The sequence below is a fragment of the Diabrotica undecimpunctata genome, chromosome 8 (genome assembly GCF_040954645.1).
Source record: "Diabrotica undecimpunctata isolate CICGRU chromosome 8, icDiaUnde3, whole genome shotgun sequence".
NCBI lineage: Eukaryota > Metazoa > Arthropoda > Insecta > Coleoptera > Chrysomelidae > Diabrotica > Diabrotica undecimpunctata.
The window spans coordinates 79,254-97,042 of NC_092810.1; positions in this window are offsets into that span (position 1 = coordinate 79,254).

Consider the following 17,789-nt stretch of genomic DNA (forward strand, 5'->3'; position numbering starts at 1 on the left):
ATACAAAGTTTTTATTTTCACGAAATTTGCAAGACATGTAGACCTCCAATTGGAATTTTTTCTCACGAACCGTAAGACGTAGAAAAGATCTGAGCACTTGAGAAGAACAAGTAGCAAATTTTATGTAGGAAAAGTGCACCGGTTTGACTCTAGGACCGAAATTGACGCCAATATGCCCGATTATTGAATTTTGAAAAAAATCCAAGGGTACCCCCTTTAAACATTTTTGGGCAAATTCCAATTTTAGGAAATTGTTTTTTTAATGTTAATATATACACTAGGTCTAACTTATTCCAAATATGTGTTTTTTTTCTATCCCCTACCCACAGTTTGGCAAAAATAATGGAAAAATCGAATTAAAAATTTTCAGTTTTTTCCATTTTCCGGCCAAACAGTGCATTTTCTCATAGGGGTATGTATATCTTTTTTGAATCAGTACGTCAGGCTTAATCGAAATAAATTAAATTTGGAACGAAATACAAAGTTTTTATTTTCACGAAATTTGCAAGACATGTAGACCTCCAATTGGAATTTTTTCTCACGAACCGTAAGACGTAGAAAAAATCTGAGCACTTGAGAAGAACAAGTAGCAAATTTTATGTAGGAAAAGTGCACCGGTTTGACTCTAGGACCGAAATTGACGCCAATATGCCCGATTATTGAATTTTGAAAAAAATCCAAGGGTACCCCCTTTAAACATTTTTGGGCAAATTCCAATTTTAGGAAATTGTTTTTTTAATGTTAATATATACACTAGGTCTAACTTATTCCAAATATGTGTTTTTTTTCTATCCCCTACCCACAGTTTGGCAAAAATAATGGAAAAATCGAATTAAAAATTTTCAGTTTTTTCCATTTTCCGGCCAAACGGTGCATTTTCTCATAGGGGTATGTATATCTTTTTTGAATCAGTACATCAGGCTTAATCGAAATAAATTAAATTTGGAACGAAATACAAAATTTTTATTTTCACGAAATTTGCAAGACATGTAGACCTCCAATTGGAATTTTTTCTCACGAACCGTAAGACGTAGAAAAGATCTGAGCACTTGAGAAGAACAAGTAGCAAATTTTATGTAGGAAAAGTGCACCGGTTTGACTCTAGGACCGAAATTGACGCCAATATGCCCGATTATTGAATTTTGAAAAAAATCCAAGGGTACCTCCTTTAAACATTTTTGGGCAAATTCCAATTTTAGGAAATTGTTTTTTTAATGTTAATATATACACTAGGTCTAACTTATTCCAAATATGTGTTTTTTTTCTATCCCCTACCCACAGTTTGGCAAAAATAATGGAAAAATCGAATTAAAAATTTTCAGTTTTTTCCATTTTCCGGCCAAACGGTGGATTTTCTCATAGGGGTATGTATATCTTTTTTGAATCAGTACGTCAGGCTTAATCGAAATAAATTAAATTTGGAACGAAATACAAAGTTTTTATTTTCACGAAATTTGCAAGACATGTAGACCTCCAATTGGAATTTTTTCTCACGAACCGTAAGACGTAGAAAAGATCTGAGCACTTGAGAAGAACAAGTAGCAAATTTTATGTAGGAAAAGTGCACCGGTTTGACTCTAGGACCGAAATTGACGCCAATATGCCCGATTATTGAATTTTGAAAAAAATCCAAGGGTACCCCCTTTAAACATTTTTGGGCAAATTCCAATTTTAGGAAATTGTTTTTTTAATGTTAATATATACACTAGGTCTAACTTATTCCAAATATGTGTTTTTTTTCTATCCCCTACCCACAGTTTGGCAAAAATAATGGAAAAATCGAATTAAAAATTTTCAATTTTTTCCATTTTCCGGCCAAACGGTGCATTTTCTCATAGGGGTATGTATATCTTTTTTGAATCAGTACGTCAGGTTTAATCGAAATAAATTAAATTTGGAACGAAATACAAAGTTTTTATTTTCACGAAATTTGCAAGACATGTAGACCTCCAATTGGAATTTTTTCTCACGAACCGTAAGACGTAGAAAAGATCTGAGCACTTGAGAAGAACAAGTAGCAAATTTTATGTAAGAAAAGTGCACCAATTTGACTTTAGGACCGAAATTGACGCCAATATGTCCGGTTAAAGGATGTTTAAGAAATGAACAAATATTACAAAAAATTATAGTTTTTTCCATTTTCCGGCCAAACGGTGCATTTTCTCATAAGGGTATGTGTATCTTTTTTGAATCAGTACGTCAGGCTTAATCGAAATAAATTAAATTTGGAACGAAATACAAAGTTTTTATTTTCACGAAATTTGCAAGACATGTAGACCTCCAATTGGAATTTTTTCTCACGAACCGTAAAACGTAGAAAAGATCTGAGCACTTGAGAAGAACAAGTAGCAAATTTTATGTAGGAAAAGTGCACCGGTTTGACTCTAGGACCGAAATTGAAGCCAATATGCCCGATTATTGAATTTTGAAAAAAATCCAAGGGTACCCCCTTTAAACATTTTTGGGCAAATTCCAATTTTAGGAAATTGTTTTTTTAATGTTAATATATACACTAGGTCTAACTTATTCCAAATATGTGTTTTTTTTCTATCCCCTACCCACAGTTTGGCAAAAATAATGGAAAAATCGAATTAAAAATTTTCAGTTTTTTCCATTTTCCGGCCAAACAGTGCATTTTCTCATAGGGGTATGTATATCTTTTTTGAATCAGTACGTCAGGCTTAATCGAAATAAATTAAATTTGGAACGAAATACAAAGTTTTTATTTTCACGAAATTTGCAAGACATGTAGACCTCCAATTGGAATTTTTTCTCACGAACCGTAAGACGTAGAAAAGATCTGAGCACTTGAGAAGAACAAGTAGCAAATTTTATGTAGGAAAAGTGCACCGGTTTGACTCTAGGACCGAAATTGACGCCAATATGCCCGATTATTGAATTTTGAAAAAAATCCAAGGGTACCCCCTTTAAACATTTTTGGGCAAATTCCAATTTTAGGAAATTGTTTTTTTAATGTTAATATATACACTAGGTCTAACTTATTCCAAATATGTGTTTTTTTTCTATCCCCTACCCACAGTTTGGCAAAAATAATGGAAAAATCGAATTAAAAATTTTCAGTTTTTTCCATTTTCCGGCCAAACAGTGCATTTTCTCATAGGGGTATGTATATCTTTTTTGAATCAGTACGTCAGGCTTAATCGAAATAAATTAAATTTGGAACGAAATACAAAGTTTTTATTTTCACGAAATTTGCAAGACATGTAGACCTCCAATTGGAATTTTTTCTCACGAACCGTAAGACGTAGAAAAAATCTGAGCACTTGAGAAGAACAAGTAGCAAATTTTATGTAGGAAAAGTGCACCGGTTTGACTCTAGGACCGAAATTGACGCCAATATGCCCGATTATTGAATTTTGAAAAAAATCCAAGGGTACCCCCTTTAAACATTTTTGGGCAAATTCCAATTTTAGGAAATTGTTTTTTTAATGTTAATATATACACTAGGTCTAACTTATTCCAAATATGTGTTTTTTTTCTATCCCCTACCCACAGTTTGGCAAAAATAATGGAAAAATCGAATTAAAAATTTTCAGTTTTTTCCATTTTCCGGCCAAACGGTGCATTTTCTCATAGGGGTATGTATATCTTTTTTGAATCAGTACGTCAGGCTTAATCGAAATAAATTAAATTTGGAACGAAATACAAAATTTTTATTTTCACGAAATTTGCAAGACATGTAGACCTCCAATTGGAATTTTTTCTCACGAACCGTAAAACGTAGAAAAGATCTGAGCACTTGAGAAGAACAAGTAGCAAATTTTATGTAGAAAAAGTGCACCGGTTTGACTCTAGGACCGAAATTGAAGCCAATATGCCCGATTATTGAATTTTGAAAAAAATCCAAGGGTACCCCCTTTAAACATTTTTGGGCAAATTCCAATTTTAGGAAATTGTTTTTTTAATGTTAATATATACACTAGGTCTAACTTATTCCAAATATGTGTTTTTTTTTCTATCCCCTACCCACAGTTTGGCAAAAATAATGGAAAAATCGAATTAAAAATTTTCAGTTTTTTCCATTTTCCGGCCAAACAGTGCATTTTCTCATAGGGGTATGTATATCTTTTTTGAATCAGTACGTCAGGCTTAATCGAAATAAATTAAATTTGGAACGAAATACAAAGTTTTTATTTTCACGAAATTTGCAAGACATGTAGACCTCCAATTGGAATTTTTTCTCACGAACCGTAAGACGTAGAAAAGATCTGAGCACTTGAGAAGAACAAGTAGCAAATTTTATGTAGGAAAAGTGCACCGGTTTGACTCTAGGACCGAAATTGACGCCAATATGCCCGATTATTGAATTTTGAAAAAAATCCAAGGGTACCCCCTTTAAACATTTTTGGGCAAATTCCAATTTTAGGAAATTGTTTTTTTAATGTTAATATATACACTAGGTCTAACTTATTCCAAATATGTGTTTTTTTTCTATCCCCTACCCACAGTTTGGCAAAAATAATGGAAAAATCGAATTAAAAATTTTCAGTTTTTTCCATTTTCCGGCCAAACAGTGCATTTTCTCATAGGGGTATGTATATCTTTTTTGAATCAGTACGTCAGGCTTAATCGAAATAAATTAAATTTGGAACGAAATACAAAGTTTTTATTTTCACGAAATTTGCAAGACATGTAGACCTCCAATTGGAATTTTTTCTCACGAACCGTAAGACGTAGAAAAAATCTGAGCACTTGAGAAGAACAAGTAGCAAATTTTATGTAGGAAAAGTGCACCGGTTTGACTCTAGGACCGAAATTGACGCCAATATGCCCGATTATTGAATTTTGAAAAAAATCCAAGGGTACCCCCTTTAAACATTTTTGGGCAAATTCCAATTTTAGGAAATTGTTTTTTTAATGTTAATATATACACTAGGTCTAACTTATTCCAAATATGTGTTTTTTTTCTATCCCCTACCCACAGTTTGGCAAAAATAATGGAAAAATCGAATTAAAAATTTTCAGTTTTTTCCATTTTCCGGCCAAACGGTGCATTTTCTCATAGGGGTATGTATATCTTTTTTGAATCAGTACGTCAGGCTTAATCGAAATAAATTAAATTTGGAACGAAATACAAAATTTTTATTTTCACGAAATTTGCAAGACATGTAGACCTCCAATTGGAATTTTTTCTCACGAACCGTAAGACGTAGAAAAGATCTGAGCACTTGAGAAGAACAAGTAGCAAATTTTATGTAGGAAAAGTGCACCGGTTTGACTCTAGGACCGAAATTGACGCCAATATGCCCGATTATTGAATTTTGAAAAAAATCCAAGGGTACCCCCTTTAAACATTTTTGGGCAAATTCCAATTTTAGGAAATTGTTTTTTTAATGTTAATATATACACTAGGTCTAACTTATTCCAAATATGTGTTTTTTTTCTATCCCCTACCCACAGTTTAGCAAAAATAATGGAAAAATCGAATTAAAAATTTTCAGTTTTTTCCATTTTCCGGCCAAACGGTGGATTTTCTCATAGGGGTATGTATATCTTTTTTGAATCAGTACGTCAGGCTTAATCGAAATAAATTAAATTTGGAACGAAATACAAAGTTTTTATTTTCACGAAATTTGCAAGACATGTAGACCTCCAATTGGAATTTTTTCTCACGAACCGTAAGACGTAGAAAAGATCTGAGCACTTGAGAAGAACAAGTAGCAAATTTTATGTAGGAAAAGTGCACCGGTTTGACTCTAGGACCGAAATTGACGCCAATATGCCCGATTATTGAATTTTGAAAAAAATCCAAGGGTACCCCCTTTAAACATTTTTGGGCAAATTCCAATTTTAGGAAATTGTTTTTTTAATGTTAATATATACACTAGGTCTAACTTATTCCAAATATGTGTTTTTTTTCTATCCCCTACCCACAGTTTGGCAAAAATAATGGAAAAATCGAATTAAAAATTTTCAATTTTTTCCATTTTCCGGCCAAACGGTGCATTTTCTCATAGGGGTATGTATATCTTTTTTGAATCAGTACGTCAGGTTTAATCGAAATAAATTAAATTTGGAACGAAATACAAAGTTTTTATTTTCACGAAATTTGCAAGACATGTAGACCTCCAATTGGAATTTTTTCTCACGAACCGTAAGACGTAGAAAAGATCTGAGCACTTGAGAAGAACAAGTAGCAAATTTTATGTAAGAAAAGTGCACCAATTTGACTTTAGGACCGAAATTGACGCCAATATGTCCGGTTAAAGGATGTTTAAGAAATGAACAAATATTACAAAAAATTATAGTTTTTTCCATTTTCCGGCCAAACGGTGCATTTTCTCATAAGGGTATGTGTATCTTTTTTGAATCAGTACGTCAGGCTTAATCGAAATAAATTAAATTTGGAACGAAATACAAAGTTTTTATTTTCACGAAATTTGCAAGACATGTAGACCTCCAATTGGAATTTTTTCTCACGAACCGTAAAACGTAGAAAAGATCTGAGCACTTGAGAAGAACAAGTAGCAAATTTTATGTAGGAAAAGTGCACCGGTTTGACTCTAGGACCGAAATTGAAGCAAATATGCCCGATTATTGAATTTTGAAAAAAATCCAAGGGTACCCCCTTTAAACATTTTTGGGCAAATTCCAATTTTAGGAAATTGTTTTTTTAATGTTAATATATACACTAGGTCTAACTTATTCCAAATATGTGTTTTTTTTCTATCCCCTACCCACAGTTTGGCAAAAATAATGGAAAAATCGAATTAAAAATTTTCAGTTTTTTCCATTTTCCGGCCAAACAGTGCATTTTCTCATAGGGGTATGTATATCTTTTTTGAATCAGTACGTCAGGCTTAATCGAAATAAATTAAATTTGGAACGAAATACAAAGTTTTTATTTTCACGAAATTTGCAAGACATGTAGACCTCCAATTGGAATTTTTTCTCACGAACCGTAAGACGTAGAAAAGATCTGAGCACTTGAGAAGAACAAGTAGCAAATTTTATGTAGGAAAAGTGCACCGGTTTGACTCTAGGACCGAAATTGACGCCAATATGCCCGATTATTGAATTTTGAAAAAAATCCAAGGGTACCCCCTTTAAACATTTTTGGGCAAATTCCAATTTTAGGAAATTGTTTTTTTAATGTTAATATATACACTAGGTCTAACTTATTCCAAATATGTGTTTTTTTTCTATCCCCTACCCACAGTTTGGCAAAAATAATGGAAAAATCGAATTAAAAATTTTCAGTTTTTTCCATTTTCCGGCCAAACAGTGCATTTTCTCATAGGGGTATGTATATCTTTTTTGAATCAGTACGTCAGGCTTAATCGAAATAAATTAAATTTGGAACGAAATACAAAGTTTTTATTTTCACGAAATTTGCAAGACATGTAGACCTCCAATTGGATTTTTTCTCACGAACCGTAAGACGTAGAAAAAATCTGAGCACTTGAGAAGAACAAGTAGCAAATTTCATGTAGGAAAAGTGCACCGGTTTGACTCTAGGACCGAAATTGACGCCAATATGCCAGATTATTGAATTTTGAAAAAAATCCAAGGGTACCCCCTTTAAACATTTTTGGGCAAATTCCAATTTTAGGAAATTGTTTTTTTAATGTTAATATATACACTAGGTCTAACTTATTCCAAATATGTGTTTTTTTTCTATCCCCTACCCACAGTTTGGCAAAAATAATGGAAAAATCGAATTAAAAATTTTCAGTTTTTTCCATTTTCCGGCCAAACGGTGCATTTTCTCATAGGGGTATGTATATCTTTTTTGAATCAGTACGTCAGGCTTAATCGAAATAAATTAAATTTGGAACGAAATACAAAATTTTTATTTTCACGAAATTTGCAAGACATGTAGACCTCCAATTGGAATTTTTTCTCACGAACCGTAAGACGTAGAAAAGATCTGAGCACTTGAGAAGAACAAGTAGCAAATTTTATGTAGGAAAAGTGCACCGGTTTGACTCTAGGACCGAAATTGACGCCAATATGCCCGATTATTGAATTTTGAAAAAAATCCAAGGGTACCCCCTTTAAACATTTTTGGGCAAATTCCAATTTTAGGAAATTGTTTTTTTAATGTTAATATATACAATAGGTCTAACTTATTCCAAATATGTGTTTTTTTTCTATCCCCTACCCACAGTTTGGCAAAAATAATGGAAAAATCGAATTAAAAATTTTCAGTTTTTTCCATTTTCCGGCCAAACGGTGGATTTTCTCATAGGGGTATGTATATCTTTTTTGAATCAGTACGTCAGGCTTAATCGAAATAAATTAAATTTGGAACGAAATACAAAGTTTTTATTTTCACGAAATTTGCAAGACATGTAGACCTCCAATTGGAATTTTTTCTCACGAACCGTAAGACGTAGAAAAGATCTGAGCACTTGAGAAGAACAAGTAGCAAATTTTATGTAGGAAAAGTGCACCGGTTTGACTCTAGGACCGAAATTGACGCCAATATGCCCGATTATTGAATTTTGAAAAAAATCCAAGGGTACCCCCTTTAAACATTTTTGGGCAAATTCCAATTTTAGGAAATTGTTTTTTTAATGTTAATATATACACTAGGTCTAACTTATTCCAAATATGTGTTTTTTTTCTATCCCCTACCCACAGTTTGGCAAAAATAATGGAAAAATCGAATTAAAAATTTTCAGTTTTTTCCATTTTCCGGCCAAACGGTGCATTTTCTCATAGGGGTATGTATATCTTTTTTGAATCAGTACGTCAGGCTTAATCGAAATAAATTAAATTTGGAACGAAATACAAAGTTTTTATTTTCACGAAATTTGCAAGACATGTAGACCTCCAATTGGAATTTTTTCTCACGAACCGTAAAACGTAGAAAAGATCTGAGCACTTGAGAAGAACAAGTAGCAAATTTTATGTAGGAAAAGTGCACCGGTTTGACTCTAGGACCGAAATTGAAGCCAATATGCCCGATTATTGAATTTTGAAAAAAATCCAAGGGTACCCCCTTTAAACATTTTTGGGCAAATTCCAATTTTAGGAAATTGTTTTTTTAATGTTAATATATACACTAGGTCTAACTTATTCCAAATATGTGTTTTTTTTCTATCCCCTACCCACAGTTTGGCAAAAATAATGGAAAAATCGAATTAAAAATTTTCAGTTTTTTCCATTTTCCGGCCAAACGGTGCATTTTCTCATAGGAGTATGTATATCTTTTTTGAATCAGTACGTCAGGCTTAATCGAAATAAATTAAATTTGGAACGAAATACAAAGTTTTTATTTTCACGAAATTTGCAAGACATGTAGACCTCAAATTGGAATTTTTTCTCACGAACCGTAAGACGTAGAAAAGATCTGAGCACTTGAGAAGAACAAGTAGCAAATTTTATGTAGGAAAAGTGCACCGGTTTGACTCTAGGACCGAAATTGACGCCAATATGCCCGATTATTGAATTTTGAAAAAAATCCAAGGGTACCCCCTTTAAACATTTTTGGGCAAATTCCAATTTTAGGAAATTGTTTTTTTAATGTTAATATATACACTAGGTCTAACTTATTCCAAATATGTGTTTTTTTTCTATCCCCTACCCACAGTTTGGCAAAAATAATGGAAAAATCGAATTAAAAATTTTCAGTTTTTTCCATTTTCCGGCCAAACGGTGCATTTTCTCATAGGGGTATGTATATCTTTTTTGAATCAGTACGTCAGGCTTAATCGAAATAAATTAAATTTGGAACGAAATACAAAATTTTTATTTTCACGAAATTTGCAAGACATGTAGACCTCCAATTGGAATTTTTTCTCACGAACCGTAAGACGTAGAAAAGATCTGAGCACTTGAGAAGAACAAGTAGCAAATTTTATGTAGGAAAAGTGCACCGGTTTGACTCTAGGACCGAAATTGACGCCAATATGTCCGGTTAAAGGATGTTTAAGAAATGAACAAATATTACAAAAAATTATAGTTTTTTCCATTTTCCGGCCAAACGGTGCATTTTCTCATCAGGGTATGTATATCTTTTTTGAATCAGTACGTCAGGCTTAATCGAAATAAATTAAATTTGGAACGAAATACAAAGTTTTTATTTTCACGAAATTTGCAAGACATGTAGACCTCCAATTGGAATTTTTTCTCACGAACCGTAAGACGTAGAAAAAATCTGAGCACTTGAGAAGAACAAGTAGCAAATTTTATGTAGGAAAAAGGCACCGGTTTGACTCTAGGACCGAAATTGACGCCAATATGCCCGATTATTGAATTTTGAAAAAATCCAAGGGTACCCCCTTTAAACATTTTTGGGCAAATTCCAATTTTAGGAAATTGTTTTTTTAATGTTAATATATACACTAGGTCTAACTTATTCCAAATATGTGTTTTTTTTCTATCCCCTACCCACAGTTTGGCAAAAATAATGGAAAAATCGAATTAAAAATTTTCAGTTTTTTCCATTTTCCGGCCAAACGGTGCATTTTCTCATAGGGGTATGTATATCTTTTTTGAATCAGTACGTCAGGCTTAATCGAAATAAATTAAATTTGGAACGAAATACAAAATTTTTATTTTCACGAAATTTGCAAGACATGTAGACCTCCAAATGGAATTTTTTCTCACGAACCGTAAGACGTAGAAAAGATCTGAGCACTTGAGAAGAACAAGTAGCAAATTTTATGTAGGAAAAGTGAACCGGTTTGACTCTAGGACCGAAATTGACGCCAATATGCCCGATTATTGAATTTTGAAAAAAATCCAAGGGTACCCCCTTTAAACATTTTTGGGCAAATTCCAATTTTAGGAAATTGTTTTTTTAATGTTAATATATACACTAGGTCTAACTTATTCCAAATATGTGTTTTTTTTCTATCCCCTACCCACAGTTTGGCAAAAATAATGGAAAAATCGAATTAAAAATTTTCAGTTTTTTCCATTTTCCGGCCAAACGGTGCATTTTCTCATAAGGGTATGTATATCTTTTTTGAATCAGTACGTCAGGCTTAATCGAAATAAATTAAATTTGGAACGAAATACAAAGTTTTTATTTTCACGAAATTTGCAAGACATGTAGACCTCCAATTGGAATTTTTTCTCACGAACCGTAAGACGTAGAAAAAATCTGAGCACTTGAGAAGAACAAGTAGCAAATTTTATGTAGGAAAAGTGCACCGGTTTGACTCTAGGACCGAAATTGACGCCAATATGCCCGATTATTGAATTTTGAAAAAAATCCAAGGGTACCCCCTTTAAACATTTTTGGGCAAATTCCAATTTTAGGAAATTGTTTTTTTAATGTTAATATATACACTAGGTCTAACTTATTCCAAATATGTGTTTTTTTTCTATCCCCTACCCACAGTTTGGCAAAAATAATGGAAAAATCGAATTAAAAATTTTCAGTTTTTTCCATTTTCCGGCCAAACGGTGCATTTTCTCATAGGGGTATGTATATCTTTTTTGAATCAGTACGTCAGGCTTAATCGAAATAAATTAAATTTGGAACGAAATACAAAATTTTTATTTTCACGAAATTTGCAAGACATGTAGACCTCCAATTGGAATTTTTTCTCACGAACCGTAAGACGTAGAAAAGATCTGAGCACTTGAGAAAAACAAGTAGCAAATTTTATGTAGGAAAAGTGCACCGGTTTGACTCTAGGACCGAAATTGACGCCAATATGCCCGATTATTGAATTTTGAAAAAAATCCAAGGGTACCCCCTTTAAACATTTTTGGGCAAATTCCAATTTTAGGAAATTGTTTTTTTAATGTTAATATATACACTAGGTCTAACTTATTCCAAATATGTGTTTTTTTTCTATCCCCTACCCACAGTTTGGCAAAAATAATGGAAAAATCGAATTAAAAATTTTCAGTTTTTTCCATTTTCCGGCCAAACGGTGCATTTTCTCATAGGGGTATGTATATCTTTTTTGAATCAGTACGTCAGGCTTAATCGAAATAAATTAAATTTGGAACGAAATACAAAGTTTTTATTTTCACGAAATTTGCAAGACATGTAGACCTCAAATTGGAATTTTTTTCTCACGAACCGTAAGACGTAGAAAAGATCTGAGCACTTGAGAAGAACAAGTAGCAAATTTTATGTAGGAAAAGTGCACCGGTTTGACTCTAGGACCGAAATTGACGCCAATATGCCCGATTATTGAATTTTGAAAAAAATCCAAGGGTACCCCCTTTAAACATTTTTGGGCAAATTCCAATTTTAGGAAATTGTTTTTTTAATGTTAATATATACACTAGGTCTAACTTATTCCAAATATGTGTTTTTTTTCTATCCCCTACCCACAGTTTGGCAAAAATAATGGAAAAATCGAATTAAAAATTTTCAGTTTTTTCCATTTTCCGGCCAAACGGTGCATTTTCTCATAGGGGTATGTATATCTTTTTTGAATCAGTACGTCAGGCTTAATCGAAATAAATTAAATTTGGAACGAAATACAAAGTTTTTATTTTCACGAAATTTGCAAGACATGTAGACCTCCAATTGGAATTTTTTCTCACGAACCGTAAGACGTAGAAAAGATCTGAGCACTTGAGAAGAACAAGTAGCAAATTTTATGTAAGAAAAGTGCACCAATTTGACTCTAGGACCGAAATTGACGCCAATATGTCCGGTTAAAGGATGTTTAAGAAATGAACAAATATTACAAAAAATTATAGTTTTTTCCATTTTCCGGCCAAACGGTGCATTTTCTCATCAGGGTATGTATATCTTTTTTGAATCAGTACGTCAGGCTTAATCGAAATAAATTAAATTTGGAACGAAATACAAAGTTTTTATTTTCACGAAATTTGCAAGACATGTAGACCTCCAATTGGAATTTTTTCTCACGAACCGTAAGACGTAGAAAAAATCTGAGCACTTGAGAAGAACAAGTAGCAAATTTTATGTAGGAAAAAGGCACCGGTTTGACTCTAGGACCGAAATTGACGCCAATATGCCCGATTATTGAATTTTGAAAAAAATCCAAGGGTACCCCCTTTAAACATTTTTGGGCAAATTCCAATTTTAGGAAATTGTTTTTTTAATGTTAATATATACACTAGGTCTAACTTATTCCAAATATGTGTTTTTTTTCTATCCCCTACCCACAGTTTGGCAAAAATAATGGAAAAATCGAATTAAAAATTTTCAGTTTTTTCCATTTTCCGGCCAAACGGTGCATTTTCTCATAGGGGTATGTATATCTTTTTTGAATCAGTACGTCAGGCTTAATCGAAATAAATTAAATTTGGAACGAAATACAAAATTTTTATTTTCACGAAATTTGCAAGACATGTAGACCTCCAATTGGAATTTTTTCTCACGAACCGTAAGACGTAGAAAAGATCTGAGCACTTGAGAAGAACAAGTAGCAAATTTTATGTAGGAAAAGTGAACCGGTTTGACTCTAGGACCGAAATTGACGCCAATATGCCCGATTATTGAATTTTGAAAAAAATCCAAGGGTACCCCCTTTAAACATTTTTGGGCAAATTCCAATTTTAGGAAATTGTTTTTTTAATGTTAATATATACACTAGGTCTAACTTATTCCAAATATGTGTTTTTTTCTATCCCCTACCCACAGTTTGGCAAAAATAATGGAAAAATCGAATTAAAAATTTTCAGTTTTTTCCATTTTCCGGCCAAACGGTGCATTTTCTCATAAGGGTATGTATATCTTTTTTGAATCAGTACGTCAGGCTTAATCGAAATAAATTAAATTTGGAACGAAATACAAAGTTTTTATTTTCACGAAATTTGCAAGACATGTAGACCTCCAATTGGAATTTTTTCTCACGAACCGTAAGACGTAGAAAAAATCTGAGCACTTGAGAAGAACAAGTAGCAAATTTTATGTAGGAAAAGTGCACCGGTTTGACTCTAGGACCGAAATTGACGCCAATATGCCCGATTATTGAATTTTGAAAAAAATCCAAGGGTACCCCCTTTAAACATTTTTGGGCAAATTCCAATTTTAGGAAATTGTTTTTTTAATGTTAATATATACACTAGGTCTAACTTATTCCAAATATGTGTTTTTTTTCTATCCCCTACCCACAGTTTGGCAAAAATAATGGAAAAATCGAATTAAAAATTTTCAGTTTTTTCCATTTTCCGGCCAAACGGTGCATTTTCTCATAGGGGTATGTATATCTTTTTTGAATCAGTGCGTCAGGCTTAATCGAAATAAATTAAATTTGGAACGAAATACAAAATTTTTATTTTCACGAAATTTGCAAGACATGTAGACCTCCAATTGGAATTTTTTCTCACGAACCGTAAGACGTAGAAAAGATCTGAGCACTTGAGAAAAACAAGTAGCAAATTTTATGTAGGAAAAGTGCACCGGTTTGACTCTAGGACCGAAATTGAAGCCAATATGCCCGATTATTGAATTTTGAAAAAAATCCAAGGGTACCCCCTTTAAACTTTTTGGGCAAATTCCAATTTTAGGAAATTGTTTTTTTAATGTTAATATATACACTAGGTCTAACTTATTCCAAATATGTGTTTTTTTTCTATCCCCTACCCATAGTTTGGCAAAAATAATGGAAAAATCGAATTAAAAATTTTCAGTTTTTTCCATTTTCCGGCCAAACGGTGCATTTTCTCATAGGGGTATGTATATCTTTTTTGAATCAGTACGTCAGGCTTAATCGAAATAAATTAAATTTGGAACGAAATACAAAGTTTTTATTTTCACGAAATTTGCAAGACATGTAGACCTCAAATTGGAATTTTTTTCTCACGAACCGTAAGACGTAGAAAAGATCTGAGCACTTGAGAAGAACAAGTAGCAAATTTTATGTAGGAAAAGTGCACCGGTTTGACTCTAGGACCGAAATTGACGCCAATATGCCCGATTATTGAATTTTGAAAAAAATCCAAGGGTACCCCCTTTAAACATTTTTGGGCAAATTCCAATTTTAGGAAATTGTTTTTTTAATGTTAATATATACACTAGGTCTAACTTATTCCAAATATGTGTTTTTTTTCTATCCCCTACCCACAGTTTGGCAAAAATAATGGAAAAATCGAATTAAAAATTTTCAGTTTTTTCCATTTTCCGGCCAAACGGTGCATTTTCTCATAGGGGTATGTATATCTTTTTTGAATCAGTACGTCAGGCTTAATGGAAATAAATTAAATTTGGAACGAAATACAAAATTTTTATTTTCACGAAATTTGCAAGACATGTAGACCTCCAATTGGAATTTTTTCTCACGAACCGTAAGACGTAGAAAAGATCTGAGCACTTGAGAAGAACAAGTAGCAAATTTTATGTAGGAAAAGTGCACCGGTTTGACTCTAGGACCGAAATTGACGCCAATATGCCCGATTATTGAATTTTGAAAAAAATCCAAGGGTACCCCCTTTAAACATTTTTGGGCAAATTCCAATTTTAGGAAATTGTTTTTTTAATGTTAATATATACACTAGGTCTAACTTATTCCAAATATGTGTTTTTTTTCTATCCCCTACCCACAGTTTGGCAAAAATAATGGAAAAATCGAATTAAAAATTTTCAGTTTTTTCCATTTTCCGGCCAAACGGTGCATTTTCTCATAGGGGTATGTATATCTTTTTTGAATCAGTACGTCAGGTTTAATCGAAATAAATTAAATTTGGAACGAAATACAAAGTTTTTATTTTCACGAAATTTGCAAGACATGTAGACCTCCAATTGGAATTTTTTCTCACGAACCGTAAGACGTAGAAAAGATCTGAGCACTTGAGAAGAACAAGTAGCAAATTTTATGTAAGAAAAGTGCACCAATTTGACTTTAGGACCGAAATTGACGCCAATATGTCCGGTTAAAGGATGTTTAAGAAATGAACAAATATTACAAAAAATTATAGTTTTTTCCATTTTCCGGCCAAACGGTGCATTTTCTCATAAGGGTATGTATATCTTTTTTGAATCAGTACGTCAGGCTTAATCGAAATAAATTAAATTTGGAACGAAATACAAAGTTTTTATTTTCACGAAATTTGCAAGACATGTAGACCTCCAATTGGAATTTTTTCTCACGAACCGTAAGACGTAGAAAAGATCTGAGCACTTGAGAAGAACAAGTAGCAAATTTTATGTAGGAAAAGTGCACCGGTTTGACTCTAGGACCGAAATTGACGCCAATATGCCCGATTATTGAATTTTGAAAAAAATCCAAGGGTACCCCCTTTAAACATTTTTGGGCAAATTCCAATTTTAGGAAATTGTTTTTTTAATGTTAATATATACACTAGGTCTAACTTATTCCAAATATGTGTTTTTTTTCTATCCCCTACCCACAGTTTGGCAAAAATAATGGAAAAATCGAATTAAAAATTTTCAGTTTTTTCCATTTTCCGGCCAAACGGTGCATTTTCTCATAGGGGTATGTATATCTTTTTTGAATCAGTACGTCAGGCTTAATCGAAATAAATTAAATTTGGAACGAAATACAAAGTTTTTATTTTCACGAAATTTGCAAGACATGTAGACCTCCAATTGGAATTTTTTCTCACGAACCGTAAAACGTAGAAAAGATCTGAGCACTTGAGAAGAACAAGTAGCAAATTTTATGTAGGAAAAGTGCACCGGTTTGACTCTAGGACCGAAATTGAAGCCAATATGCCCGATTATTGAATTTTGAAAAAAATCCAAGGGTACCCCCTTTAAACATTTTTGGGCAAATTCCAATTTTAGGAAATTGTTTTTTTAATGTTAATATATACACTAGGTCTAACTTATTCCAAATATGTGTTTTTTTTCTATCCCCTACCCACAGTTTGGCAAAAATAATGGAAAAATCGAATTAAAAATTTTCAGTTTTTTCCATTTTCCGGCCAAACAGTGCATTTTCTCATAGGGGTATGTATATCTTTTTTGAATCAGTACGTCAGGCTTAATCGAAATAAATTAAATTTGGAACGAAATACAAAGTTTTTATTTTCACGAAATTTGCAAGACATGTAGACCTCCAATTGGAATTTTTTCTCACGAACCGTAAGACGTAGAAAAGATCTGAGCACTTGAGAAGAACAAGTAGCAAATTTTATGTAGGAAAAGTGCACCGGTTTGACTCTAGGACCGAAATTGACGCCAATATGCCCGATTATTGAATTTTGAAAAAAATCCAAGGGTACCCCCTTTAAACATTTTTGGGCAAATTCCAATTTTAGGAAATTGTTTTTTTAATGTTAATATATACACTAGGTCTAACTTATTCCAAATATGTGTTTTTTTTCTATCCCCTACCCACAGTTTGGCAAAAATAATGGAAAAATCGAATTAAAAATTTTCAGTTTTTTCCATTTTCCGGCCAAACGGTGCATTTTCTCATAGGGGTATGTATATCTTTTTTGAATCAGTACGTCAGGCTTAATCGAAATAAATTAAATTTGGAACGAAATACAAAGTTTTTATTTTCACGAAATTTGCAAGACATGTAGACCTCCAATTGGAATTTTTTCTCACGAACCGTAAGACGTAGAAAAGATCTGAGCACTTGAGAAGAACAAGTAGCAAATTTTATGTAGGAAAAGTGCACCGGTTTGACTCTAGGACCGAAATTGACGCCAATATGCCCGATTATTGAATTTTGAAAAAAATCCAAGGGTACCCCCTTTAAACATTTTTGGGCAAATTCCAATTTTAGGAAATTGTTTTTTTAATGTTAATATATACACTAGGTCTAACTTATTCCAAATATGTGTTTTTTTTCTATCCCCTACCCACAGTTTGGCAAAAATAATGGAAAAATCGAATTAAAAATTTTCAGTTTTTTCCATTTTCCGGCCAAACGGTGCATTTTCTCATAGGGGTATGTATATCTTTT